The following is a 27,330-nucleotide window of genomic DNA, read 5'->3' on the forward strand; positions in this document are numbered from 1 at the left end:
GACTCCTGACTGACAAGGCTTCTACCACTTTCCTCAGAAGACTATTCTGCAGATCAGTTAGGAGTTTTTCCCCTCACATCCAGGCTGAAATTTCAATTTTTAATCATATTTTATTTTCACACTCATACTGTCTTCTCTTCCTGGTCTGATTTTCTTTGTGCTACCTTAAATAATCCTTCTTCATCCTTCAGGTCCAGTTCTCAGCCTGCTAAAGCTGTTTTGCCTTTCTGTGGCTACACAAAGCACACCAAAAGCCAGTGTAACAGCCAGGAGAGGATTTCCCAGAGGAGAGGAGTCCCCCTGGTTATACTCCAGACCTTTCCCCACTCTGTGGTGCAGAGGACCTGGTCACTAAGGCTGGGCTGTATTTTTAGTGCAAAGCTGCTGTGGATTGCTGGGGTTTGGGCTGTGCTGCAGAATTGGGGTGCCTTTGAAATCAGCCTGATCCTGCTTGTCCTGCTTACCCTCCCAGAGAGCAGAGCTGTTCCCGTTTTCCCCTGGGCATTACCTTACATTTGTCCCAGCTGACATTCCTTTCCTTATTTCCTTGGTATGTTTCTGATCTCAGTTCCCTTTCTATTATTTCGCTGCCCTCAGTGATATTTATAATGTCTCCAATTTAGTATAATCTGTGAATTTCATTAACCAGCTGTTTACTCTCCTCTTTCAGATCATTAACGAGCATGTTAAATAACACTGGACCTAATGCTATTCCCTGTGTTACATTAGTAGGAAACTTCCCTACATTTGATACATTGCCTTTTTTTGTTCTGCTCAGTACATCTCTCTGGCTCGGTGTTAGCCCACATGCAGCACTTATAGGAGCCAATGTGAATTAATTTCTCAGGTAAGACAATGAGCAAAGGTATCTCGTGCCTCACCCAACCACAGCGTGCACCCAGCATCAGACATTGTGGGAATTTTATTTCTAGGAAAAAATCAAGCTTTTTTTCCTGCTAAGAAATGTTCTGTATAAGCCACAGTGCTCATGATGGCAGCAATGGAGGGAGCAAAGCTGTTTTAGTGACTGCTACACTACTGTTACAATATTTTTTTCTCAGCATTAATGCTGCTTTATCTACAGTCAGTGCATTTCCTTGCTTTCACATTTGCAAAAAGACACTATTTAAAAAAGACAGATTTTTGCATGGTTGTGTTTTAAGCTAGGAGTCTCCCACGCTGCAATCAAGGGTAATGGCAACTACTCACAGGTGTACATATATCACATAAACAAGTGAAACATTGATTGTGAGGGGTGCAGTGACAGTCCTCTATCCATAGCATAATCTTCTCAAGAGATATTTAATCAGATGATTATTTACATCTTAAAGACCAAGGAAAGGGAAAATGTTAACATCGAATTATGGGGAGGAATGATAAAGAAGATGCTATGCATGAAGTGCTCATCACAGAACTGATGAATAAAGGGTTTGCCTGAATATGCCTTAACACCACTAGTGCAATCTAAGCCCAGCCACTTGCATGATCTAAATCAGCAGAATCCACTGAAGCTGGTGGAGTTTAAGCAGTTCAAAACCCAGGAGACTGTGCCCTGACCGCTCTCTAAAGCTCTGAGTAAATCTCATATTTTTTCCCTGGCTTTTTTTACAACTTCTAAGTTAACTCATATGATACAACATTGTAAACCATGTTACAGAGAATACAGAGTCAAATGTCACCTTCAGAGGCTTGTTCTTTTGTATATAAAATTCTCTGAGTTTAAACTGACTCTGGGTAGGGAGAGGACACTGAGCCGAAATTTATTCTGCTACTTCTGAAATGGAAGAAGGCTTGCAAAAGCCAAAGAGGTTTCTAGCTGTGCATAAAAACATGTGGAGAGCTTATGGCATAAATTATAGTTACATCCTTTACACGAAGCCTTTTCTTTAGTAAGTACACGTTTCCTCCTGTAAGAGCCAGCTTTTCTTAGCTGTGTAGTTCAAGGAGTTTGCTGTGAGGTACTTAGAGTGTGAGGGCAAATTCAGAGCTAGGACTGTTTGGAGTTCTGATCAAAGAAGAATAACCTCATATTAAAGGTGAGATTCTTCCCCTAACTCAAGAAATTTCACCAAAGAGTAAAAAACATCTTGCTCATGCTTTGGTTTAGGAGCCACAGAAAGAATAATTACATGGGAAGCAGAAGAGGTCATTGTGTTGTCTGCTGGATTGGTTCAAGTACACAAACCCTCATGTCACTTCCATCCCATACAGCTTCGACTCCAGAATGGACTACAGCCTGCACAGACCTTACATTCATAAACCCAGTTTGGAAACAGACCACAGGCTACTTTAAAGCCTGGGAAACTCCTAAGTGCTTCAAGATGAATGATTGGTGCCCATCAACTATTACTCTTATTTTTATAGCAGTTTTTGCAGGGTTTTTTGACAATAGGTTCTGTTAAGTAGGACAGGGCTGTAGGATTCAGAACCCTGTTCTATACAAAAGTTAATGCCATGAATCTGAGTTTTGGGTCACCGTATTCTGATCATCTCCAGTGCAGACAAAACCCACAGCAGAAATTGTAAGGTGTCTATCAATCACTTGAGTTAGTGGCTCACCAGAGCAGCTGCTTTGCTGCTTACCCACAATCTGCAGTGTGCACATCCTTATTGTCCATTATACTTGTAAATTAAATGCTGGAGTGGACTAGCTGGACGGGATTTACATAAAATCTCAATCAAATTCACGGCAGCATACCTTCCCCTTTTGTAATTAGATTCAGTGCCAGTTTTGGTTTTCTGAACCCAATAACCCATCTCTTTACTTTATGATATCTTAGCAATTTTCATTAGTAAGTGAATTTCTATGCATCACTTTTAAAAGCACCAGCTGCACCAGTAAAAATGTGCATCCATTCACTGAACAGTCAAAAAATCCAAATGCATATTAATACATCTATACTCATTGAACTCTCAAGCACATCTAAGTAGTTATCACATGTTCCTGATTTCCAATGCAATATCCCACTGGATGCTGATGAGAATACAATACAGTGGGTGCAAAACTGGTTGAAAACCATATCTGGAGAGCAATTACCAATGGTTCACTCTGAAATCAAAAAAGAGGCATTAAAGAGGTGGTCTAGACTAGGTACTATTCAGCACTCTCAGTGACCTGAATGATAAAATAAAAGGGTAAACTTACAAAACTCCTTGAAGAGATCAAACCAGAACGTACTGAAAGTATGTTGACCTACAAAGAAGAGCCAGACAAATTACAAATTACAAATAGATCTGAAAATGTTTAATATCAGATGCACAAAACCACATAAATACTATAACACATGAATGAAGAAATTAGGAAATTCTTCTGCTCTATGCATTTGCAAGACCTCAGGTGATACCAGTTTGAGTCACCTTTCTTCAACAAGACTGTGATCCAAGTGCAGAAAATATAGGTATAATGATAAATCAAGAAGCCATAACCTAACAGGTTAATTAATCAGCATTATTAAGTCAGTGAAGAAAAGAATTACATGTTAGCCTGATAACATTTTGCAGTTACATTAAAGGCAGAAAAGAGGAGTGGATTCAAAGCTGCCCTAAGCCACAATGAAAATAAGAAGAAATAAAAGGTTTAAATTACAAGCAGAGTCAGACTGGATATCAAGAGAGAACTATTGTGTGGCAAAAACAGCAAAGCAAAGGAAGAGATTTCCTGGACATATTTTTGCAGCTTCCAAAAATTGTGTTTTTAAACAAAAATGAGACAAACATCTGCTGGGAATGACAGAGGAGTGATCAGTTACACCACCCCAGGGCAAGAGGATGGTCTTGATGCCTCCTAAGTGCCCTTCAAGTTTGCATGACTTAATTTAAAATCTCAGCTTTAATGTTTTCTAGGGAGGCCAGAAGCACGAGAGCACTTGTTTTGAGATGAAAAATACAGAGCTTTCCAGTTGTTACTTCAAATCCAAGAAGAAATGTTAAGAGTTCATATTCACAAATTCCTGCTCCTGAGTTTTCTTTTGTGGGACCATGTCACATGATGAAAAACTTGCCTGCCTTCCAAGACATCACCTTCACTTGTTATTCCAACTGCTGTATTTCTTTTGTTATATTGGAAAACATCAGCTCAGCAGTGTTGGTATCTCTCTGGCATGACTGGCTGGATGGCTGATTGGCCATTACAGCTGTGGTTCACAACACATCTTTGCCTTACATTAATGGTCCTTTGTAGGTGCCTGGTTAGAGGTGATTGTCATTCAAATGTTTATTCGTTTCTATACCTGCTGCTGAAGGATTTCTTACTGATTTTTTTTTTCCTTATGTCAAATTTGTAGATTAATTGTAAACTTCAGCTGCTGGGCATTCATGTACCAACAACTTCTATTTCAGTGAAGGCTGCTGAAGGGCTTTTTTTCATTTATGGAGATGATACCAGACTGTTCTTTTTCCAGTAACACAACCATACCTTGCTCCATTCTGTGTAGCCATTCCTGTACAAAATTTCTTGTAGAAATGGGAGATTAATTCCCTATCACAGTAAAAAGTTCTCTGGTCATTTTTTAGACTTAGTTCTACTAGAATTTCAAGTCTCCATGTAGCAAATTTCTTCATTTGATTCTCAGACTTCAGGGCACAGAGGCAATTTGATTCTCAACCTCCAGTCCAAAGGATTGATCCTTAAAGGCAAGGAATGATGGTTTAATCACACCAAAAGGATACAGCAATTAGAACTTGAACTAAATCTGGACTTGCAACAAATGCTGGTGGAGAAATTTGTGAGCTCTATGTTCTTCATCTATAGCATGTTCTCTCACTGTTATGAGCTGCAACAAGAGCAAAAGGCTGTGAGAACAGTGAAGTAATGTTGATAACACTATTCTCACATCTAGAGGGGTTCAAACACACCATTATTAGCTTGTATAGGAATCTTAATTACTGAAATGAAACCCAGTGAAAAAGAAGCAACAATGCACTGATGGAAACAATTTTCACATTGCAGCATATTCGAGGGCAGAAAATAAAGCATACCAAAATCTTATGTTAAGATAGTGGCAAGAAGAAAAAGAGAGTTGGATAAAAGATTAATTAACCCCATGGTCAAAATTAGAAGAAAAACCTCTCCTATTCATTCTCCTTTTTTATTTAAATACAAAGATTTTGAGTCTTTCACCCTCCATTCTGAGTGCTGTGAAACTTGAGGAAACCTCGGTGGGGCTGGAGAAAAGATGGATGTCTTCAGCTAACCTGCAGAGGGCAGAGTCCAAGGGGAGTCAGAGGGCCAAAACCAGAAGCCTTTGAAGGGAGAGACAAGTTCAGCTCATCTGGCAAACACACTTCTCTCTTTCGCTACTGCCCTAATTTTTTAGGTTGTACAAGCTGGCAAAGAAAGGGTGCAAATGTCTTGCCACAGTCTGAATCAGTTTTTCCACTGGACATCCCGGAAGGGATCTGTCCTTGTTATCTACTGAAATGTTGACAATGTAAAAAGAAAATCTATTTTTATCACCACCATTAACTTCGAGGAATAACCACGGTTAGCAGAAGAATAACTTAGCTAACAGGGAGCAGCCTGAGCCACAGCAACACTGCCTGGCTTGGGACTCCCACCCCTTCACTGACTTAGCTTTAAAAAGAACACAACACTGGGGCAAGAAGGGATGGCAAAGAGTAACTCCAGGCGTGCAACTGAAAGAAAAACACGGCTGCACGGACATGCATGGGAAAACCTGATCCAAACTGTCATTACCAAATACCCCCCAACGCAGATAAGGCCCAGCTGTAGCTGTGAAGATGACTTTTCTCTCTGGAGATGAGCCAAGCTGGAGGAGGATGTGTCCCACCACCATTGCCTTGATGTTTGAGTTACTGCCAACTATGGCGTAGAGAATTCATCATCTGTCAGTGACCTCCAAGATCAGTCAAAGTTTTCATTGCTCAGAAAGGAAAAATCACACGAAAAGTAAAACATCTGTTAGGAGAATAAGCTGCATTTTATAGTGTTTGCTGTATGCAGCAACGTGTCTGTAATCTCAGACCATGTTTGCTGTGCCATAGTCGCTCTGCAGCTCTCCTCACTGCACAGTTCTGATGCCCAAAGTCACCTTGAGTGGAGCAAGTATTAATTTCTGTCAGTGGTGTTTTAAATGTTTGCATAGACAGAGTTATCAAGGCAAGTGTGAGCAGACTGTAGGTACAGACAGAGCGGCTCCTTGCTTGCCTGTCCTTTAGGAGCTCTGCTCCAGCTACATACCCAGCAGCCACCGAGTCTTTTCTTACACATAGTCTGGAGTGTAAAGTCATAGTAGTATTCAAAAGGTTAAAGCAGAGTGAACTGTTAATTTTAATGCTTTCTCTAAGCTTCAGTTTTAATAAGCGAAAATGATGTTCTTATTTGCAGTAAAGTGGTGTTATAAAATTCTGTCTGTCAAGCTCATTTTAAAACCATGGAAATAAATGATCTGACAAAATCAGGCTATTAGACAAGTGAAGAAGAGTGATTTCCATAAAAGTAGAGGAGCTGTTCCTTAATTTCACACTTGGTAGTCTTTTGGGTCGACTAAATTTTTAAATAAGTGATAAAATTATATTAGCGCAATTGCATTTTTATAGATTTTTTTGGTCATTGTACTCTTTTTCAATTCTTTTATTTTAATTCAAACCACTCTGCTGAAAGGTTACCTCTCAACTTATGTTACCTCATAACAATTTCTGCTCACACAACAGAACTGTAGGTTCACAAATCCTCCATATAAAAGTATCCAGAACGACCACACTGACCCAAAAGTATTCTAAAGTGGAAAGATCATTTTATTGTAGTCACATCTTGCTGAAGTGCTGGCCCTTCACACTGAATTTGACTCTTGCAGGAACAGATGGGCTTTGATTCCATGTATGAGCATTTTCTTTGGGAGCAGACTGCAATTTTCTTCATCTACACTGCACAGGCAAAAGCCAAACAAACACCTTTTCCATGTCCAGGTGAGTGTGGCAAGGAGAGCCTTTATACAAAGAGAAGTCACTGATCACCATATCTGCCAATTAAGATCAGACAGGCCTCAAAACACACAGCTTGATGCTGAGAGATGTCAAAATATGTTCAGGGGCTGGTGCCCCTCAGACACATTCCAGATGACAGGAGGGAAACTGCTCATACTCTACTTTCCCCTTCACTTGAGAAACAAGGGAAGTTTCCACACCCACAACCCAAGGGAAAATTTCTGTTGCCAGTTTTCCCAGCCTATCCTGAGCAGAGAGGAGCAAGGCTGTGTCTTCTCCTCACCTGAGCCCACACACCTATTTTGACAGCAGAGCTGGCTGCATACAGGAATTTGGAAACACTTCTAAACCCATGGCAAAGGTTGTGGCACAATTCCTCCACCTCTAGAAATTTATGACATTTACTTTTTTCTGACAAATCAAATCACACATTTCAAGACAGAAGCTAATTCTCTTCCTCACAGATTGAAATAATACCCTGATAATTATATTGCAGTAGAGAGGTCAATATAGAAGGACTTTGACCTTTTATGAGGTCAATGACTTCATCTCATATTGCTCAGTTTCATTTGTTTGTTGAGAGAAGAGATCCAATACATTGATACACAGGTTGTGACATGCTGTTTGAACATTAGCTTACTACAATTGGTCATGTCATCATGCATCATATTAACAATATACACAAAAGTGCCCTGAAACAATTGTCTTATAGATCCATCACATATCATAACAAAGCTTCTGGGACTGTTATCCAGCAGCATCCAATTGTGATGCACATTCTACTTGAGTTCTGGATCTAAACATCACTGTCATCTTAATAGTAAATGATGGATTAATAACTTCCTGCTGGCTTGCAAAACCTACATGCATGTAAAAGATGGCAACACAAATTTATTGCCACTGAGCATGCTCAAAATAGAAAGCCTGCAGAAAAGCAAAAAGTACTTTGTGTATCATTTTCAAACCAACAGCTCTTCATCTTCCCCAAGTATGGCAATTCCTTAGCCCCAGCACTGCAGCAAGTTTTTCCAAAAAGCAGAACTAGAAGAATATTTCATCTATCAGTTGAGACATACGTGACCTTGAAATGCAACATGAAAAAAAAACAACACTAACACCTTGGATTTAAATTCTGTGTCATAAATCACACAGAAAGCATTTTTCGCACAAACATCTTCTTTCACCATCTTTTCATATATTTTAACAGAAGGGCAAAATCAGGTTCATTCTGCACACAGCAACCCAGCTATATTTCAGTCAAATTTCAGTGTAATTAGGATGCCCACATCTCCTAAGTTTTGAGATTTTCAGCTAGTAAACTTATCTTTTTCCCCTCCTAGCTTTTCACAGCTATATGTCAGTGAGAAATATCAGTGATTTAACTCCTGATACAGTAATGCAAACTCAATGCAATTCATTTATCAGGAGGTTAAGGCCAGAGAAAGGCCTTACAGTCAGAAATCCTCTTAACTATGGGTTTTGTAAACCAGGAACCTCATCAGCTTGACCCACACTCAACAAGAAAGTAAATATAATTATCCTCTTTATAACCATCATGAGCCATTGGCATGTAAATGCCATAATCCCCAGAAGAGGCACTTTATAAGGGAAAAGCCCCACAAACAGATAGAATTAGACTATAAGCAAAGCTCTGAGGTAAATATGAAACTTTTGCTCACTGCCATTCCAGAAATTGCTCCAGGAAGGGTCCATGGGCAGCACGTACAGAGACCAAGCCTTACAATGCTGCTAGAAGATCCTGCTTCTGTCTCTGCAGGGTCTCCTCCAGTGAGTCAGCACTGAGGGAATGCCACCTCATTTGTGCAGCTGGGAAAACTGTTCTTCAGATAAGATGGAAAATGATGCAAATTTTAATAAACCATGCAAACAAAACTATTAACATTCCTACGTCCTGTTCCATGTATTGTCTCAGCCTTTTGACTGAGTCCCAGCTGATCTGCTCCACTCCGTGACTGGAAGCACAGCACGGGTACCCTGCACCTCTTTGGCACCAAGCAGCACAAGCACTGATCCTGGCCCCAGGCATGTGGGGCAGGAAAATGCATAAATGCATAAATGTAAATGCACTTCCCCCCCCCCCCCCCCATACAACTCTTGCTATGCTCCATTTATAGAACATGAGTGTCCCTTAGCACAGGGTGGTACAGTCAGTCATCAGTGCCAACCCCAGCACCTCCTAAAGCACTCAGGAGTCTGACAGGGGTACCATAACCTGCAGAGTAAAAAGGGCTTCCAGTGAGTCCCTTGATGTCTAGAGGACAATAAAATTCCACTTATTAGGAAGGAAGGAAGGAAACCTGCAGCAGTGCCAGCCTCTCAGCCTCAGATTCACAAGCTCCTTTCTGGGAGTTCAATAGCAGCAGGCAAGCTCAGGATGCTCCAGCAGCTCCACACCACACAGGAGAAGTGCATCCAGCAGCAGTGGATACATGCCTTCATTTTTATTAAAAGGAAGGATAATTTAAAGCTCTCCCTGGTATCCTGGCCTCAAGGAGTGGGATGCACATGCCTAAAGCAAAGCAGCATGCTGAAGCTGGTGGGCACATCCACCTTCAAGGAAGACCCTCATGCCTCAGCAGGGACCACTTGAGACCCTTCACAGTCCAACAGGGCTCCCAGCACTGAGGCAGCATAGGGAGATCAGCCCTGCCTCAAACCAGTCTTGAGATTCCAGGCACTGCCAGACCTCAGCACAGAGCCTGGTCCCCAGCATATCCCCACAGCCCCTCACTGTTCATCTACCTCTTGCAGCCCCCATCTGTAGCTGTGTGGCAGCTAAAACCTACCTAAAGAACAAGAGCAATGTACAGCAGACAGATAGATAGATAGATAGATAGATAGATAGATAGATAGACATAGATAGATATATAGAGCAGGGTTTTGGGACAAAGAAAAAAAGAATAAAAAGCTGGCAGGTGTGAAGCCTTCTGGGTATCGATTCCCTGGCAGCCCTCAGGCCTCCCCATGGTGGCCTGAATGCCCACTGCACCATATAGGAAATGTTCTGGGAAAGGAAAGGGTACAGGAGTTATTCTTTCAGTGGTAAAACACTGTTGTCTGTCCAAACACCACAGAAGCACCCAAATCAAGGTTTTTAGCTGCTCCTGTAAACTTCATGTGAGACCCTGCTGCAACATCAACTTCAAAATTAGCACCATTTAGAACACTCAAAGTCTGATATTGATTTATTTGAGCAGACAGGGTTCTGGTTATTTAAACAAACAAGGCAATAGAGTCAATGTAAATCTACCTGAAACTGGAAGCTGGTGCACTGCACTGCAGTTAGATTATTGTCTGAAACACCTTGCCATGAGCACAGTGCAAAGGGGTTTGGGGCTGATTGTGGACAGAGTCAGAGCTTTGTGCCCTAAACACAAACAGCCTGTACTGTCCATGAGACCATGTCACTCCTCCTGAGCCTGGGGGAATAGTCATTTCCCCAATCCCTGATTCATTGAGCATCTTCTGGGCCTGCTGCAACACTCATTTCATCTCATAGTGACTGAGGAGACTATTGAACTAGGGTTTTGTATTGGCAGAGAAAAAGATAGCAGTAAACCGGAATATTACAAATTTGAAATGAACAATCCCTGCTGACACTTCCTAAACAGAACTTTAAAATTATGGACTTGTCATCTTCCAAAGCCACTAAGACACTTCTTAAAAGATATTTGTAATTAATACAAATTATTCTCAGATACCTTCTCCTGGTAATAACAAAGTTCGTATTGTTGTATTCTGTTAATAAATAGCTTTGGTGACATTATATAAAGGTGTGAATCAACATCAGATTTTACTATTAACACATGATTAAAAGCCACACCAGTATGGGCTAAAAGTATGTAGTATTTGCTTTTCAGATGTAGTCATCTTTCATATGAATCTCGTTTAAAATCTGTTGGGAGATCTTTAACAAACAGGACCAAGTCCCCAGCCATATACTACGAACACAGAGCAGTGTAGCTGTTAATAAGGGTATTCATCATGAGACAGCCTATTTTTGGCATTGTATATGACAGTCTCAGTAACTTACAATTGTCCCTTGAATGTGAACTTATCATTTAATTACACTCTGAGCGACTGCTTTCCCATATCACCCAGCAAGTTAGTTAACCACACAGCAATTCTCCAGCTAATCCAAGTGTGATTGGATCAGTCTAAGGTGCACAACATATCTCTCAGTTCCTGGGAACCCCCCATGGAGTAGTCTGTTTATTTCCACCTTTTTTTTTTTCTTGAATTTAAATATGCACTGTCAAATGCTCCAAGATTTTGAACTGATAAATACCTTGTTAAAAAAAACTAAAACTGAATTTCAATTGATCATAAAATACCCAATGTTAAGCCAAATGGACATACAGAAACTCTCATAAAAAGTATCAATAAAACCTTGGAAAGGAACGGATCAGTCATTGGCAAATGTTTTATTAATTCATAATCAGTATATTTTAATAAAAACAACAGGTGTCACTGGATAATTTAGGCATATTTCATATGCATTGAGAACACAGTTTGCAAAGGATGTGGGGTGCAAGAGGTTTCTTTTCGTATAGGAAGTTTATGCTAAAACATATAATAAAACATATAATAATTGAGATCTTTTAGTGACCCCAAGTTCCATTAAATGCATATTTCTTTGTTTCTATTGATGCTTCATGCAATGTTGCCAGCCAGCCACAGCTCTACCATGCTGCAGTTCAGTTTCATGGTGGTATGAAGCAGCTGTATCCTGAGTGACATGACCAAGCTAAAATCCCACGACTTTTATAACATCATACTACATCCCCTACAAATATTTATTATTGCTAGCTATTGTTCTCCTTACCTGGGAAGACACACACACACTCACATTGCTTCCTGAAAGAGGGTCTCAGTCTTTTGGAGGCACAAGCAAGAAAGGAGAGGGGGTAAAAAAACCAGGGGTGTTGTCTCAGTTCTCCCACTCTGCTTCTAAACTGTCAGAACTAACCCACTGCACAAGCCTTAAACACGGACACAAGCAGGTGCCCCAACCACCTGAGAGTTTGGTCAGTACCAATAAAAGTCAGTATGCATTGCCTCTGCAGTACGTATTACATTCCCTCAGAGAGGCATTAAAATGCCAGCTACATTTAAACAAGTGAATGTCTGGCCCCTAATAAAACCCACATAATTTAATACTAATGAGTCTACCAATTATGACCTAGTCTCTGAACTTCCTTTCTGGGAAAAATCATCGGGAAGGTAGTTCAATGCCAACTCTAGCAATTGCATTACTGCTCCGATAGAGAGAAGCCCCCTTTGCTGCTGGTCATGGCATGAACTGCTTTGGGGTGCTGAGAGGAAGGGGAGAGGTGTGGTTGCCTCCCTGTGACAGTGAACAGAAGCTGAACAAGCCTGCTGATTCTCAGACTCATCAACTGCTTTCACATCTTAATCAGAATATACAGCTGACTTTAATGGTAGCAGAAAAAAGAAGGAGACAGCTTTGTAACTACTGCTAAACAACTTAACCTTCTGTTGCCGTGGCTGTGTAAGATTTCCCACTGGAGGAGTGCTGCAAATCCCCTGTTCAGCAGTGTATCTGTCAGATCTATAGGAATCACAGATCTATGAGTGCTCCTCAAGATACACACAGCGTGACTGCAACGCCTACAGACTGCAAGGTGGAGAACCTCCAACCACCTCTTTGCTTCTCGTTGAGCCTGCACGCAGGCACGGCTTTTTCTGCTTGCGTTTGAACTCAAGATTAGATGGGCACAAGGTCTTCCTATACAAGCAAGAAGCTCTGAAACAACAGGAAGCACACAGCAAAATTTATGGGGCAGCTTGGTATGGCCTACAATAATTTTCCTTGTGCTACCTGCAGCAGGATCATCACCTTAGATCTCTCATCCTTACTCATCTGCTAGAAGACTGCATCCATTCATCATCTATCCAGATTTAATTCAGTGATTACCATATGTTTAATTAATAGGCCCCGCTATGACAATAAACTCCACTTTGAGCTGACTGTTGAACCCTGCAGAAGCTCTGGCTGGTGGAGAACAGATCCATCTGCCTTCTGAGCTTGTTCCTGCTGCAGCCCCACATGGCATCCAGCACAATGTTACCACACACCTTTGCCTGTCCCCAGCCCTGACCACCGTGTTCTGCCCTAGTACCAATCCCCCTGAAGCCCTGCAGGACCTTCTGGCAGGCAGCACTGGATGCTGGTGGTACACCTTTAATTCATGGTGTACCTTTAATTTCTGTGACATGCTGAGATAATACAGTGAGGAGTTCTTTAGAAAAGCTATAAATAGCTTAAATAAATAGATATTCTCTGTGGTGGGTCCTCAGCTCCGGAACTGACTCTTGCCAGAAATCCATCAGAGCCTGAATCTGGCAAGCTCTTGTAGGAGATGCGAGACACATCTTTTTACATTCCAACTCACTAAATGCAAGTGCCTGACTACTTCTGCAAAAAGGCAAAAGAAGAATAATGAAGAAAAAAAAAAAAAAAAAAAAGAATGCCTGGAACCCAAGGGGTCACTCCCTGTGCCAGCTTGGAAGTCGCCTTCCATTAGCTCACCGTGTCCTGGCTGCTCGAAAGGGCACATCGATACTGCAGTGCCTGTGCCTTATAAATACATACAATAATTAAAGCTAATTTTTAGAGAAACAACCTTGTGATCTTTCGAGACACAGGGCTCGCTGATGCTGGGTGATATTGTCTTTGTTATTACTAAACAATGTTGCACACACTCTGCTGCCAAACACGTTAACTCCTCACCTCATCCCTCAGCGAGCTATGACTGCATCTTTAAAAAAGCTCGCTCTGGAAAGGTATGTGTTTGATAGTCAAACAAAACAGCCTCAAAATCACTTTAGGGCATTGGAGAAGTGGCTTCTATTCCCAGCCTCTGAAGTCAAATAACTGCCACAACTTTGTCTAAACTAACCAATGCCTAGGGTTTCAAGGTATTTAATTACATAATAAGTTATAGAAACACAGAGAATGCTGCACATTCAGAGTCAGACATTTTGTCTCAAAGTCTGGCATCCTTAGCTCACTTAGAATCAAGATGAAGTCAAAATTAGTGTGGTTACATTATTTCTTTTTATAGCAGTTGCCTGAAAGTCCACAAATGCCAGCCCCACTAATGCACTGTCACTCAGTAACATCACCCATTTTATCCTTCAAGAAAATAGTTTTGTATGCATTTCTGAACATCAAAAGCACAGACATTCACTGTTTTAAACTTTTTACGATGTGACTATTTCCAGTCTCTCCTGCCAGGATGTTTAGCACTGATAGTTTAATATGGCCACGTATATATAATTTATTGCGTGGAGCACATATTTTTATTTTGGTCACAGAGTGTTTGTTTAAAAAAAGGCAGAGTTTTACCTTCTTGGTTGTTACAGTTCCCTCACCTCTTGTCTTTCTAACCATGCTGCAAGTCTGTCAAGAAAAGCTCCAAAATAAATTTAGCATTGTGATTATTACAAATAAGTCACACTGGCATTTGGGTAGGAAGACCCCCCCTCCCTGCATGCTTCTACCACGGTGGCAAACTTATTTCAAAAATTCTGATGAAACGCTTTGTAAATTTTGTTATTCTGTGATGATAATAAATCATTATAGCCTTAAACACTCCTCTAGCTTGGAGCCTCAGTCACAAATTATCTTGTCATTCTGACCAAAACATTCTCCAAAAAAGCTTGACAAGTGCTAAAACCCAGAACATGAAACCATGTGTTGTTGTGAAAGCAAGATTCAGAAATGTCAATTAATTAGATTAAGAGGCTACTTTTAGCTTTACTTGTGTTGCCAAATAACCCTTAAAATATGCATAGCAGTGGAAGTCTACCTCAGCAATACAGTACTTCTGTGCAAAATAAAGACAATGGATCTGGCTAATAGAGGGAATTATTGTATCTGTCATTCAGACAAGGAGAATGATCTAGAAGCAAATGTCTTGCTTCCCTTTCCACTGTATGGATTCACAAGCAAGATAAATTCTGCCACTTAGAAGTTTAGGCATAATTTTTTTTCCCCTGAAATCTGATTCAGATTAGAAAATAAAAGTCAAATCACTATTATACATCTCCATAAGTAAAATGGATTTCTAACATCACTGTCTGTGTAGCTGTCTCCCCCTGCCCATAAACTATCATCCTTTATTTGCATTTTTGAAGTTCACTTTAGAAAAAATAGTGGTGCAATTAAATACATTTTATTCAACTTTCTCATAGCTACCCCTAAAATTTTTATCTTTAAATAATCCATATCCTCAATTTTATTTACACTATAAACTGTTCCTATATTTTAATGGTATGTTTGCTTTAAAAGGGGTTGTTGGCTTTAATAGCTCGGTTATTATCTTTGTAAACTAACATTCCACATTCCTCCTAACTAAATCCTAGCAAATCGCCTGTGCTTGCATTTGGAACATACATTCCACCACCGAAAATAAAATTTAAGCCAAATAAATGTTCTGTTCAAATTAATATACATAAAATGAATAGCTAAACATAGATCAATTTTGATGGATTTAACAGTAGGTTTGCTAGTGGCAGGAGGGTCATGATATGCAATACACCCAAGAGAACAAAACTAAATAAATTTAATTTCCTGCAACCCCTATTAGTTTGTGTTATTTTAAATGCTAGAACACTGTATCTCTTCAGAAAAAAATATTAACTGTTTGTGATTTTATAAAACATATCACTAGTAATATGGATCAGCAGAAAGGTACAGGTTGGTACACATGGAGGTGGGTAAGGAGGTGAGCAAAATAGGAAGGACCCCAACAGAAGCAGATCTGCAGCTGCAGGAAGCCTGTAGGGCTCAGGCTCTGCCCCAGGACAAGATGCTTTTACACCACAGGAGAGCCTTGGCAGAAGCTTAGGAACAATAACCTGCAAGAAGGCAGCATCTCATTTCATTTTTCATTGAAATACATTAAAGAAAACACATTTTCTCATATTTTCCCTTCCATGCTATCCTCTCAAAGGACCTTAAATCTGGCAAAGCCATGATTTCTCAGGTAGGATGGTTGTAGGCACAGCTCAGGACCCACAGTTACTGTGCATAGAATCAAACATGGTATGCAGGGGCAGCAGTCATTGAGCAATGACCAATCTTGGAATGACATTTAGTAACTCAAATAATGAGTTTTGGCCTTTAGCTGTAATTTTAATTCTTCAGCTTTAAAAAATCCCAGAAAAATCATTATTTCAATTGTTTCTTTTCCCCTTGTTAACTGGCCCACTGCTAGCCATGGTACAAGCAATGGTTTCTGGCAATTAACCCAGTTCCTTCCCTGCCAGAGCCTGTACAGACCTACAGGCTCTTTTATGGCATGCACTTACTTTAGGCAAACCTTTCTCTTTCCCAGTCCTTGGCCTTTCCCTTCCTCACAGGGCATGTAAATGTTCTTTTGGCTGCTGGCCTGACTAGTGATGGAAAGGTGACTCTATGTAACTCCTTTCTGCTGCTGAAGCCATACTCGAGTCTAATCTCTCCACAATGGGAAGTGGGACTCTGCAGAGGGCATCTCTTCAGGCCCTTTACTGAAGGGGAAGGGGACAAGAGACAGAGACGGAATATTTAAGGATGTATAAAAAAACCTAAAACCCTGTACACATTAAAAAAAAAAAAAAAAAAAAGAGAGAGAAAAGAAGGAAAAAAAACAAACAACCAAACAAAAAACAACACAAAAGACCAAGACAGTCCTCCTAATTTTTACACACCACAAACTATTCTTAAGTTCTCTGGCCAAAGCTTGTTAAAAACAGAACATCCTAAATGCTCTCAAAATTGTATGAGAAGCAGATGGAGGTATTTCCTTACAGAAAGAGCCTACAGTCAAGTGTAACAGCTGAAATATATTGTCCACTGAGGAGCAAGGCCAAAATTCAGTGTTAAAGGAACCCTGTGTACGGGGGCATCAGGTGCAGCGCCCCTGGCTGAGCTGCACCAAGGGTGGCAGAGACTCACCTGGGCTTCAGCTGCCCCCTGACAGGGCAGGGACCTCCCATGTGTCCTGTGGCACTTGTGTCCACTCCCTGCAGATATTTTGGAGGCCTCAGGACATCTTGGGCAGCCTTAAGTATCTGTTTTGGCACTTAAATCCTGCTCTCCATGTCTGTTCTTGGAAAAGCCCGATGAAACTGTGAGCCATGGATGAAAATAGAGCAGTGAGGACTAAATTAAAGTAAAATTTAGTAACAGGGCCCAAACGTTAACATGCTGTATTTATCTCAAACTTATTAACATTCCTATGAGTCTCTGAAACACTTTATTACTGATACATGGGATTGTGCTGCTATAATAGGCTTCCCTGAGGAGTAACTAGGACTCCAGCTGTACTGCAGGATATGTTGTACTACATTATAGGGTTAAATGGTGCTGGCTGTTATCTGCACAATGTGTGCATTACGAGTGTGAATGAGGGAGCTCGTTTTGAGAACCCTGAAGTCTGCCCTGGAGCACTGGAAATATTTGTAGTGTTAGGGAGACGGAGGGAAGGGTCCCTTTCTCCAGCTGCAAGCAACTCAGTATACGATTGATGCCAAAAACTTAACACCTCTGCTGGCAAAAAAAACAGAGCTGTGTCTAAAGGAACTCTACCTATGAGTTTTCCAAGGAGTGCAACCTCACCTGGGCACAGCAGGCAGTCACAGTGTAAAACAGCAAAACGCGGGGCCATTCACTGCCTGTCAGAACTGGTTAGCAGAGGCAACAATGACACTAAGCCACCCAGGTCCCTCCCTCTGCTAGAGGAGAGAGAGCTAGCTTTTCCTCTTATACAGCACGAGAAGAGCCTGATGATCTGAACTGATGACAGAACTGGCATGAAAACTCAGTTAAAATAAAAATAGTGATTACCAGTGCATGGCAGGAAGTTTGCTGAGTTAGAAAAGGGCCTATCTGCAACAGCCATGCACACCTGAGGTGTTCAGATAAGACTGTAGGTTACAGGAGACCTTAAAGTTCAGCTTCTGGTATCCTGCAGCACAAGTAGGTCAGGAACACCCACGTCAGCTCATCACAGGGTTCAGTGATGGTGCCTGCAACTCCTCCTCCACAAGATGCTCTGTGCTTAACTTGTAGTTAGAGTTGTGTTCCCCTCGATTATCTCATCTCCATGCCCCTTGCCAAACTGATCTGATTAACTCTTGTCCTGCCCTTGGTAGACACAAGGAACATTTGATCAGCACCCATTTTATAACAACTTTTTTAAAGCATAGCTAAAGACTATTATCATGTTCCTACTCAGGCTTCTTGTTTCTAGACTAAACAAATCCAATACTTTTAACTTTTCCTCATAGGTCATGTTAGCAAAACCTCTAATCATTCTTGTTGATCTCTTCTGGATTCTCTCCAATTTGCCTCCATTTTTCTTAATGTCACCAACTTCAGCAGAAGTTTTGCAGCTTGGAGAATTGTTTCTTGCTGCAGAAGTCACCTGACACCCTGACCTTTAGCTCAACAATGAGAAATAGCATACAAGCTTCCTTAAAGAAAATGGTATTACATATATACTGTCATGTATACTTAGTGTCATGCCACCTGCTTGCCACATCAACCCCGCTACTTTGCCTTAACAGCAATAAAGCAACAACAAACAACAAAAAAGCCTCTTCTTTTGTGAGCTGTTGTATAGACAATCTTATTGTATGACTTAGAAATACAAGAAAGTAGAGCAGAGACATTTTAAAAGTCTATTAAAAACTCTTTTTTTTTTTTCTGTCCACATCTCAAAAAAGCAAAGCAATTTCAAGAATACAAAACTGACCAAAAGCAAACTGTGGGGGAAAAACAAAGCTGTGTAGCCACTGTTAAACAGAGGCTAGCCAAAGTTAGAGGAGTGAGCAAAAAAGGCTAAAATTAGGAGAGAGAGAGTAGCTCAGGATGAATATTAAACTGAATGTAAGACTTCTTTGACAGACCTGTGAGTCAAACTTCCCACAACTCAAACAGGTAACAAGTCACAGGACTTGCCTTCTTCACTGAAGACCATAAAGCCCAACAAATACACAAAAGCAACCAGCAGGTAAACCCAGAGGGCAGTGGCACTAAGCACATCACCCACCCACCACAAAGGAATCACTAATATTCTCTAAACCACCCTCAACTCCTATTAACTCAATAAGCACCTAAACTTTACCAGCTGGGCAGTGCCAAGCTCCTGGCTACCACTGACCTGCAGGTGAGACGTGGTGAGCTGAGCTCTGGAGTTCCCCTGCAGGCACAAGGGCTTGTGGGCTCTGGCCCAAGTCGTGCTGGGGAACCTCCCACTGCCAGGGTTAAGGAAAAAAGCATACTGAGAGTCAGGGGGTAGTTCAGCCCTGTGGAAAGCCCCCTCTAGAACAGGGCAAAGTGTGCAGGGAAGGGAGAGCTCTGGCTGCTGGCCTGCAGGGATGCTCCAACTGCTGGAATGCTGTGGTCTCCAGCTCCAGGAGAGGGCTTGCAGCTGGGATGCTGAGCAGATGGTGGGCAGCACCTATCTGGGCTCTGTTAGCCAAGAGTGGTAGCACAGATGCTTCAGCTACTCTCCAGAGTATTTCATTTCTGGGTACTTGGTTATATTGCTGCATGTCTGACCAGCTCCAAAATCTTCCTGCTTGGCCACCAGACCCTCCCTGTTCTTTGCAGGGCAGCCAGGGTGCTCAGCAGAGCGTTTCTGTCCTGGGGACAGCCCCATGGAGCACAGGGGACAGGAGCTCGGTGGTCTGGCACTGGGTGTCTCTGATGGCTTTGTGGCATTTGTCATCCCTCCAACAGCCTCTTAGGAGAGAGATCTGAGCAGCTCTGCAGGAAAACACAGCAAGAGGCCTCCACAGGGCTTTGGGAGGAGGGCAAGAACAACATGACAGGAGAGCTGACAAGGAGAGGAGTGTGCCAAGCACTGGCTAAGTCCAGCAGAAGGGGGGTTAAAGCAGCTCCAGCGTGAGGAACCAGGCTAAGAGGGAGTATTACATGTGCCGGTGTTTCTGTGGGATCAGAGCTGTTCACGGGCTAATGTGCCTGCACCTGTGGGTTGGTGTGGCTTTGCCTGCTGTTCAGTGCTTCCTGAGAAGCTGCTAATATAGCGTGGCTGATGAGCCTGCTGTTTTGATCTCTCCCTCCTTGGAATCTCTTCTAGAGCCTTTAATAAAAGCCCTATTAAGGAAGTACAAGTGGGTGCTTTGTGTTTATTCAATAGCTAATTTATATTTTTAATATTAAATACTCAAACACATGCTTTGAATTTGTGGTTTTTTTAGTCTAACAGTTTTTTGCTAGAGACTTACATACATTTTCTGTCACATAATTCCTTATTTTCTCCTGGGTTTTTGCGTGTTCTCATACCCTGCCCAAATCTTACACTGAAATTAAGAGGCATACTGAAGGCCTGTCATTCAAACTATTGACAGTAACTTGTCTGTCTGGGGGTTATGGTTGTATTAAAAAATTTATCACATGAAAAAAAGAAGCATATGGCATTTACAGAATCTGGGCCAACGAAGAAGGAAAGGGTCATGTTCACTCCCAAAACAGGAGCAAGCATCTCCTGAGGGTTATACATGGATTTAGTTCAGAGGGAGCTGGAGAATCTCATATATTTTGAAATCATGAGGGGTATGAAATCAGCATAAGTTACAGCTGCCCTTAGGTGCTTTCTTTTGAGTGGTCAGTGCCACAATCACTCAGCAGAGCACATTGATCTCACTGACTTTGGCAGAATTATGGAGGGTCTGTTTGCATGAACCATTGCTGAACAATTTATCTGATGTATTAATCATCTCTTAGATAAGACTATCTGGACTGCAGATTTTTCTTGTAACCCAATTTCCCTCCCACAGTATTTTGTTGTTGTTGAGTTTTCATGTGAAATTTTAAAATTGCATTTTTGGGGGATTTTTTAACACTTAGGATCCCAGGGTCTGTTTTGAAACACTCTGAAGTGCAGGTGACTGTGTTGGGGTGCTCTGCTGCCTTCAGACAGGACGGAGAAGTGCCAGTCTCTATTTCCCCTCATGACAGCAACTCTGGTTTGGAAATTGATTTGTCTTAATGGTGAAAAATACAAAAAAAATCAAGACCCTGTTTTTCCCTCACCTTCCAATTACAGATGTTAAGAGGCAAAATGTGAACAATTTCTTGGAGATTGGAAGAATTAGTACAATTTATAGGGCTGATGTGGCTATTTTACCCACTTCTACTAATGCCCCCCTGTGAGACTGTGTCTGTGCTGCTGGTAGTGTAACTCAGGCAGGTTTACGTGTGGTGAGGGCAGTGTCCCAGCCACCTGGAGGATTTGGCTTCCCTGCTCTGCAGAGGGCAAGGCTGACCTGTATCAGCCAGGCTGTGCCCTCTGGGGACCCTTTTCTCCTTAGCCACAGCTTTCAGGTGAGAAGGACTTGCTCAGTCCCAGCCAGCTCCCTCCCCACGGCCAGGATGAACCACAGTGGGTCAGTTTTTCTTGTCCCCAGCCTCTCCCCAGTACCCAGGGAGCACTGCAATACAATTTTGCAGGATTTCTCCATCTGCTCTGCCCTTCCCTGCAGCTCTGCGACATTGCACGCTCAACTTCCCGGCACAGTAAATGGGAATTAATGCGGAGAAGTCCAGGCTGGCCCTGCCTGGCCGGCCCCTGCCCTCCAGTGTTAATCTGCTGCTGCTCTTCCAGCCTGCCCTCTGCTACACAGAGATGGAGATGGACACTGTAACCCCTGGTGAAGCCTGCTCTTGTCTCCTGTGTACCCCAATAATGACTTTATTTTAAAGCATTTTTTTGAACTCCAGTAATTTCTAGAGACATTTAATTGGGGAGCTCATTCTTCTGGCCTTCTCTAAAGACAACTCTGTGATGGATTCATGTTTTAGCACAAGCCAGAGTGCACACAGAAAATGTTCAGCCATTCAGAGGTACAAAAAGCAGTAATCTTAGCCTGAAACAATTGTACTGAACTGAAGCACTACTCCTCTCTTCTAGATCTACTTTTAAGATCCCTGTCAAAACAGCCCTTCAAACACATTTGATTGGGTTGGGGCTCATCACGCTGTCACCAACTCACTTTTCATTAGGCTGTTGCTCTCTGTTAGCCTAGCCAAGCAGAAGAACTCAAACACATGCACAAATTAAATCGACATCCAAACTCCACCAATATACAAAGCAATTTAAATGATATTCATTAGAGCGATGACAAGTCCTGATGAGGCTTTCAGGAGCGGAGTCCTTCAGCTTCTGCCGACTCGGTTTCATGGTCATTGAGGCGTAACTGCAGTGACTGTACCTCCAGTTTAGAGAAAAAAAAGCCAAGAATATGACTCCGCTTCCTGACACACCTACCTCATTCTCCCTCTCTGCACAGGTTTACAGCTGAGCAAAAGCTTCCAGGCTTTTTTTACAGTTCTTCCCGGGCTGTACACTGCACACACGCTTTAGCAAACCCCTTTGCTTCTCCTCCACCTACAAATGTGCCAATTAAAAAGAATTCCATTTTCAAGTAATTTCATTTCACTTGGCTAGAAAGGTCACTAACTCACAACTCTGATGGCTATAAACATGTCCCCAGTTTCTTACCATGCTAGAATGAATTTGATATGTTGAAGCTTAATAGAGAAGTATTTTTCATTGTTAATTCATACTGAAGTTTAAGAGTTACTCTCTCTCCATTTATATTTTTTGTATTAAAAAAAAAAAAAAGATGGACACTATCTTCTCCACAGGGAGTGGAATGGGGCTGACAGGTCTAATATAGGCTTTTCCACAGTGCCAAATCATTTGAAATTCATTTCCCTTGCGACCTAAGTCCTTACCTCAGGCATCACGAGGTAAGTCATCAGAAAATTAGCTCACTATTTGGTTACAAAGTCCACTACACGGCTTGCAAAATTTAAGTGTATGGGGGAAGAAATGCTTGTCTTCACCCTAATGTGACTCCAGGAAAGGCCAGCGGGTGACGTGGGGGCACAGCATCATTTTAGGACATCACTATCAGCTGTGAGCTCCACCACCCACCCCAGCCCCTCGGCCAGGGAATGGGGCTGGGTCTGGCCCTGCCATTTTTAACTCCTTTCTTCTTGCTCTAAAACAACCTTTTTTATTGCTTGAAACAGGCTAAGAATTTTAAAAGCATGATATACAGAAAATGTCTTGTTATATTATTACTCAAAAATTCCTTTTTTTGGCATAGCTGCCTTGGGTTGTAATTTTTAATTTTCCTTTTTTAGCACTCCACAGTGAAAGAGAGGCACAGAGCTATGGAAATATGATTTACAGTTGGGTATTTTCATTTCAAGAAAGGTTATATATATGAACTTGATGAGTGATCTGGACATACCCATCTATCCCAAAAAGTCTATCTGATTTTAATTCTCTTAAAAGATTATTTAACCAGAAGTGCATTTCAAGCTATAAATAAGGCAAAGTGAACCAAGCAACAGCTGCTGAGGAAGTTAATGTGTCCCATGTATATGTTGTTATATAGTGATGAAAATCAAACAAACAAACCGCTACCCTCACACGTAAGCTGGATATTAAGCATAAAGGAAGATTGTTTTTACATGTAAAAAAAAATAATTTATGGAACAGCACTGCTGTATTTGTGTATGTACTAGATAATGAACACAGCACAAGCTACGTGTTAGTAAATCTTAGTCATCTTTCTCATGCTGAACACTTAGTTAAAATTATTGCCCCAAAGCAAGGCCTGAGAACAGCTTGTAACCTCAGCGATTATCCCAATGCTTTCAGACATGTATAATGATGCGTTAATACATAATTCCGCTGGCTTCTGTGAATGACCCTCATTCCTTCTTCCTTCACTGGTAAAAGATTGACTTCTTATGCAAATACTCTTCAATGAGGGCTGTAATATTATAGTCTTAAGCATATACAAGCCTTTCATTATTACAGGATAATTACTGAAAACTCAACAAAATTCACTGTTACCACACCCCGACCAACAGAGCCACTTTCATGTTCCAAGATGGCAGTTCCATAATTATTTCTTGTTCTCTCATTACCTACAGCAGGTCAAGCAAGGGCTGGAAGGCACATCTTGGCACAGAGTCCCAGGAGAAGAGAATTTACTGGTTTTTTTTCCTGGAGATTGTATGTATTTACTAGTGATACTCAAGGGAGCTACACATTTGTATCTCCATGCTAAAACAGTAACTATCCAATCAAGTACTAAGTGCTATTTCATCATTGGATAACACAAAATATGACCGTGACTTTTAAAAAGTTGGTCATCTCAATTTTTTTTTTTCTACTTTCCTTGATAAATTCTAGTTTTATGACCATTCCCTGTATTTCAGCTCTGTGGAGCAGTGTGGGTAACACACCACCTAGCAAAGCTCCAGCATATTCTTGTAACAAAAAGTTACCCAAACAAAGCAGGCAGCAGTGATCATAATCATCTGATATTTTTCTAGGAAATATATAAGGCTCTCTGGAGGCGTACTTTAAAATACAAAATTTATTAATTAAATTTAGCTTTATTACCAGTTGTCTCTCTTCCACTTCCACCACTGTTCCTTTTTTTCTGTTGCAGCTGAAATAAGAACTTGCAAAATTAAAGGTTCTTCCATTCAATACATGCCAGTATATTTTTAAGTCTCAAAGTATAGCCAGATTTTTTTGCTGTCATAACATGCAGAGTCATATCATGTTTAGCTTTATATAGCAAAATACACAGCCATGTTTAAATGCAACAGATAATTCCCATATTATAACACTAATCTGCCTTGGTTTGGATAAAAAATTGCACAAAGTGGTTACCACAAAAGCACCTGCATAATTAAAACAATATACTTTCAACTTTAATACAAAAATAAAATATAATGAAGATTCTAGAAAGATTTTGGTTTCAGAAACAGTTCCTTACGCTAGCTTAAAAGTCGTATTTCAGTTAATTATAGATTTCCTACTCACTAAAACTTAAAGATACATTCCCTGATTTTTTTTTTTTTTTTTTTTGCTAAATGTTGACTCCAGTGAACAGCTCTCTAAGATCTGGCATATTGATTTCTTGTTGTGAAGTGAGCTGTTCAAGCTCCATTTAAGATTTTCATCTTGCATGTAGCCCTGAGCACATCACAGCACCATAAATTAGTTAAATTGCACATTTATCACAAATGTTATTTTAAGATACTGCGTAAATGTGATGGCTGGAAGATATACAGTATGCTGCAACAAGCCACTACTTGGGTGGGGTTAGACCAGGGTCACCTTTATACACCTGTGATTTAAAGCTCTTCTCACCCATCACAATTTCATTTTTAACCTCTTTCTTGAGGCATTTTGTTTTCTCTTGCACTTGATCTGCATATTTCTAAATAAAATATCAAATGCAAAGCAAAAGTCAGAAGTCAGATGCTTATTTTAAAATGCTGCATTTATACCTTCATGTTTGTCTAATAGGAAAAAAAATTACCTTAACACAGCTAGATTGGTGATTTGGTTAGCACTAATAGTTACCATGCCAATATACATACCAGTGTATGGATGAAAAGAACATTATTCTAGTTCATTGATTCTCTAAATTCTTTATAATGTGAAATCACATTGCTATGCCAGTCCTGGAGGTTCTGAAATGCAAGCTGAACTTTATTTTAATAAATTTGGGATATTCAGATCCTGACTAGCCATTCCTTTGCAAAGTTTCAAGCACATTTTAAGAAGCATATTAAAAAGTCCTTTCTGGTGCACACTGGCAGATCTGGTCACTCTTGGAATTTGTACAGGGTACATCTCCTCACAGTACTTTCAGACCCCAGGTAAGTCAGGTCCAGGAACTGACTTTTACCAGATCAGGGTAGTTGCATCAGATCCCCTGGCTGTATTTTAAAAGTAGAAAGAACACTGCAGACTCTGCAGTCTCTTGCTTTTACTCCCTCCCGTGTCCCAGATAGCAGTATTGCGTACAGAGCTTGGAGCATTACTATTATAAGTCAATGGTGCATCTTAAAAATACATTGATTGACAATATATGCAATAATCTGCCAGTCTCCTTATGTGTGAATTTCTGGTTTGCAACCAAATACTATATTTAAGCTGTTATAATTTTCAAAAGAGGAATTCTCTGCTGTAGAGGTAAAAAGTTTGGCTGGTTTTAGACTGAGATCATGTATTTGTAAAAAATGTGGACAGGCACCCGGGAGGCTCCAGGGAAGACTTCAGCCAGCCAGGTTCCCTTTCCTCACTAAGTGAGGGACTCCTGGGATGGTACAGTCAACCAGTAAAACTGCTGTGATTTTATTGCTGGAATTTGAGCTGAGGCCATAAACATTGACACACAAATGACCTTAAAATCAGACACAAGTGTGAGCCAAAAGAGGAGGAAAAAACCCAAAGCCCTAATCCCGTTCACTTGGTCCTCTTAGCAGCATTTGCTGTAGAATGAACAGAACACTCCAACACATTATTGAGACATAGTACTGGCCTTTAACATTACAGAGAAAGATGGAAAAATGGAAAGAAAGACGGAAAGACAAAAAGAACCCAAGATTCAATTCTTTGCTTATTGGAAGACAGTGGATTTTTTTAAAAAAGAAAGGAAACTGTACATTTGACATTCAGATGGTAGTTCTCACTCGGGATGCTGAAGTGCTGTAATGGTGGGTTTGGTTCCCATGTAACCATCTCCGGACTCTGAGTTCACCTGACTGGCAAAAGACATTATTTACATGCATAGTAATATAGATGTTTGGAGATGCAAATTGTGTTCAATGGTTTTGATGGGATGACCTGTCAACACCAGTAAAAGTCTGTCATTATCATATAAATGCTCCAGATTGTTTGCTTTTCTTTGGCATGTGTTTATTCACCTCCTCTCCCCCTCTCTACCTGCTGGGAATGCTGTCCAGCAGCAGGTAGGGCTAGAAGAGGACTCACTTCAAAACCCCAGAGTTGAAGTCACCGGTCTCAGGTTCCTTCTCCTGTCATTTGGAAATGCTGGGTAGGTGGAAAGGGATTCTCTGAGCTGTGGAACACCCTCGGGTGCAGACTCTGCTCGATGCATTTAGGAGGAAGGCGGGTGAGCAGCAGTGCCTGCCTGGGTCTGAACTCACAGCAAAACACTTATTTGCTTTGCCATGCACTGCTGATAAACCCCCTCTCCACAGCCAGCCTTACCTTAAAAAGGAGTTATAACGCTCATTTATCTCTTCTGGGGGAAAAAAACTCTGTTAATGCAGCCTTTGAATAAGTGCTACCCTGCTCTTTAAATGCTAAAGTTCACTAAAACTCCAGTGATTTATGTGCAGCTTTTGACTGCCAGCACCTGGCAGATGAAGAAACCTACTCAAGCTTCAGTCATAAACAGATAGCATACAATTTAATTTTAATGTGCTCGTTAGTCGTAGCACATTTCAGACATAATTGTGAACGCAACACAAAA

At 41.1% G+C, this 27,330-nt stretch overlaps 1 long non-coding RNA gene across 1 annotated transcript in view; it reads right to left on the reverse strand.

The window, feature by feature from the left end:
* Positions 1-19,025, reverse strand: part of LOC138117173 (uncharacterized) — a 29,084-nt gene extending 10,059 nt beyond the window's left edge. Inside the window, exons 1-3 of the long non-coding RNA XR_011154559.1 lie at positions 18,889-19,025; positions 4,415-4,772; positions 3,146-3,193 (exon numbers count right to left, since the gene is read on the reverse strand). This is a non-coding gene — a long non-coding RNA (uncharacterized lncRNA). The remainder of the gene's footprint in view (positions 1-3,145; positions 3,194-4,414; positions 4,773-18,888) is intronic.
* Positions 19,026-27,330: the final 8,305 nt, after the last annotated feature.

This window comes from Aphelocoma coerulescens, chromosome 11 (assembly GCF_041296385.1).
Source record: "Aphelocoma coerulescens isolate FSJ_1873_10779 chromosome 11, UR_Acoe_1.0, whole genome shotgun sequence".
NCBI lineage: Eukaryota > Metazoa > Chordata > Aves > Passeriformes > Corvidae > Aphelocoma > Aphelocoma coerulescens.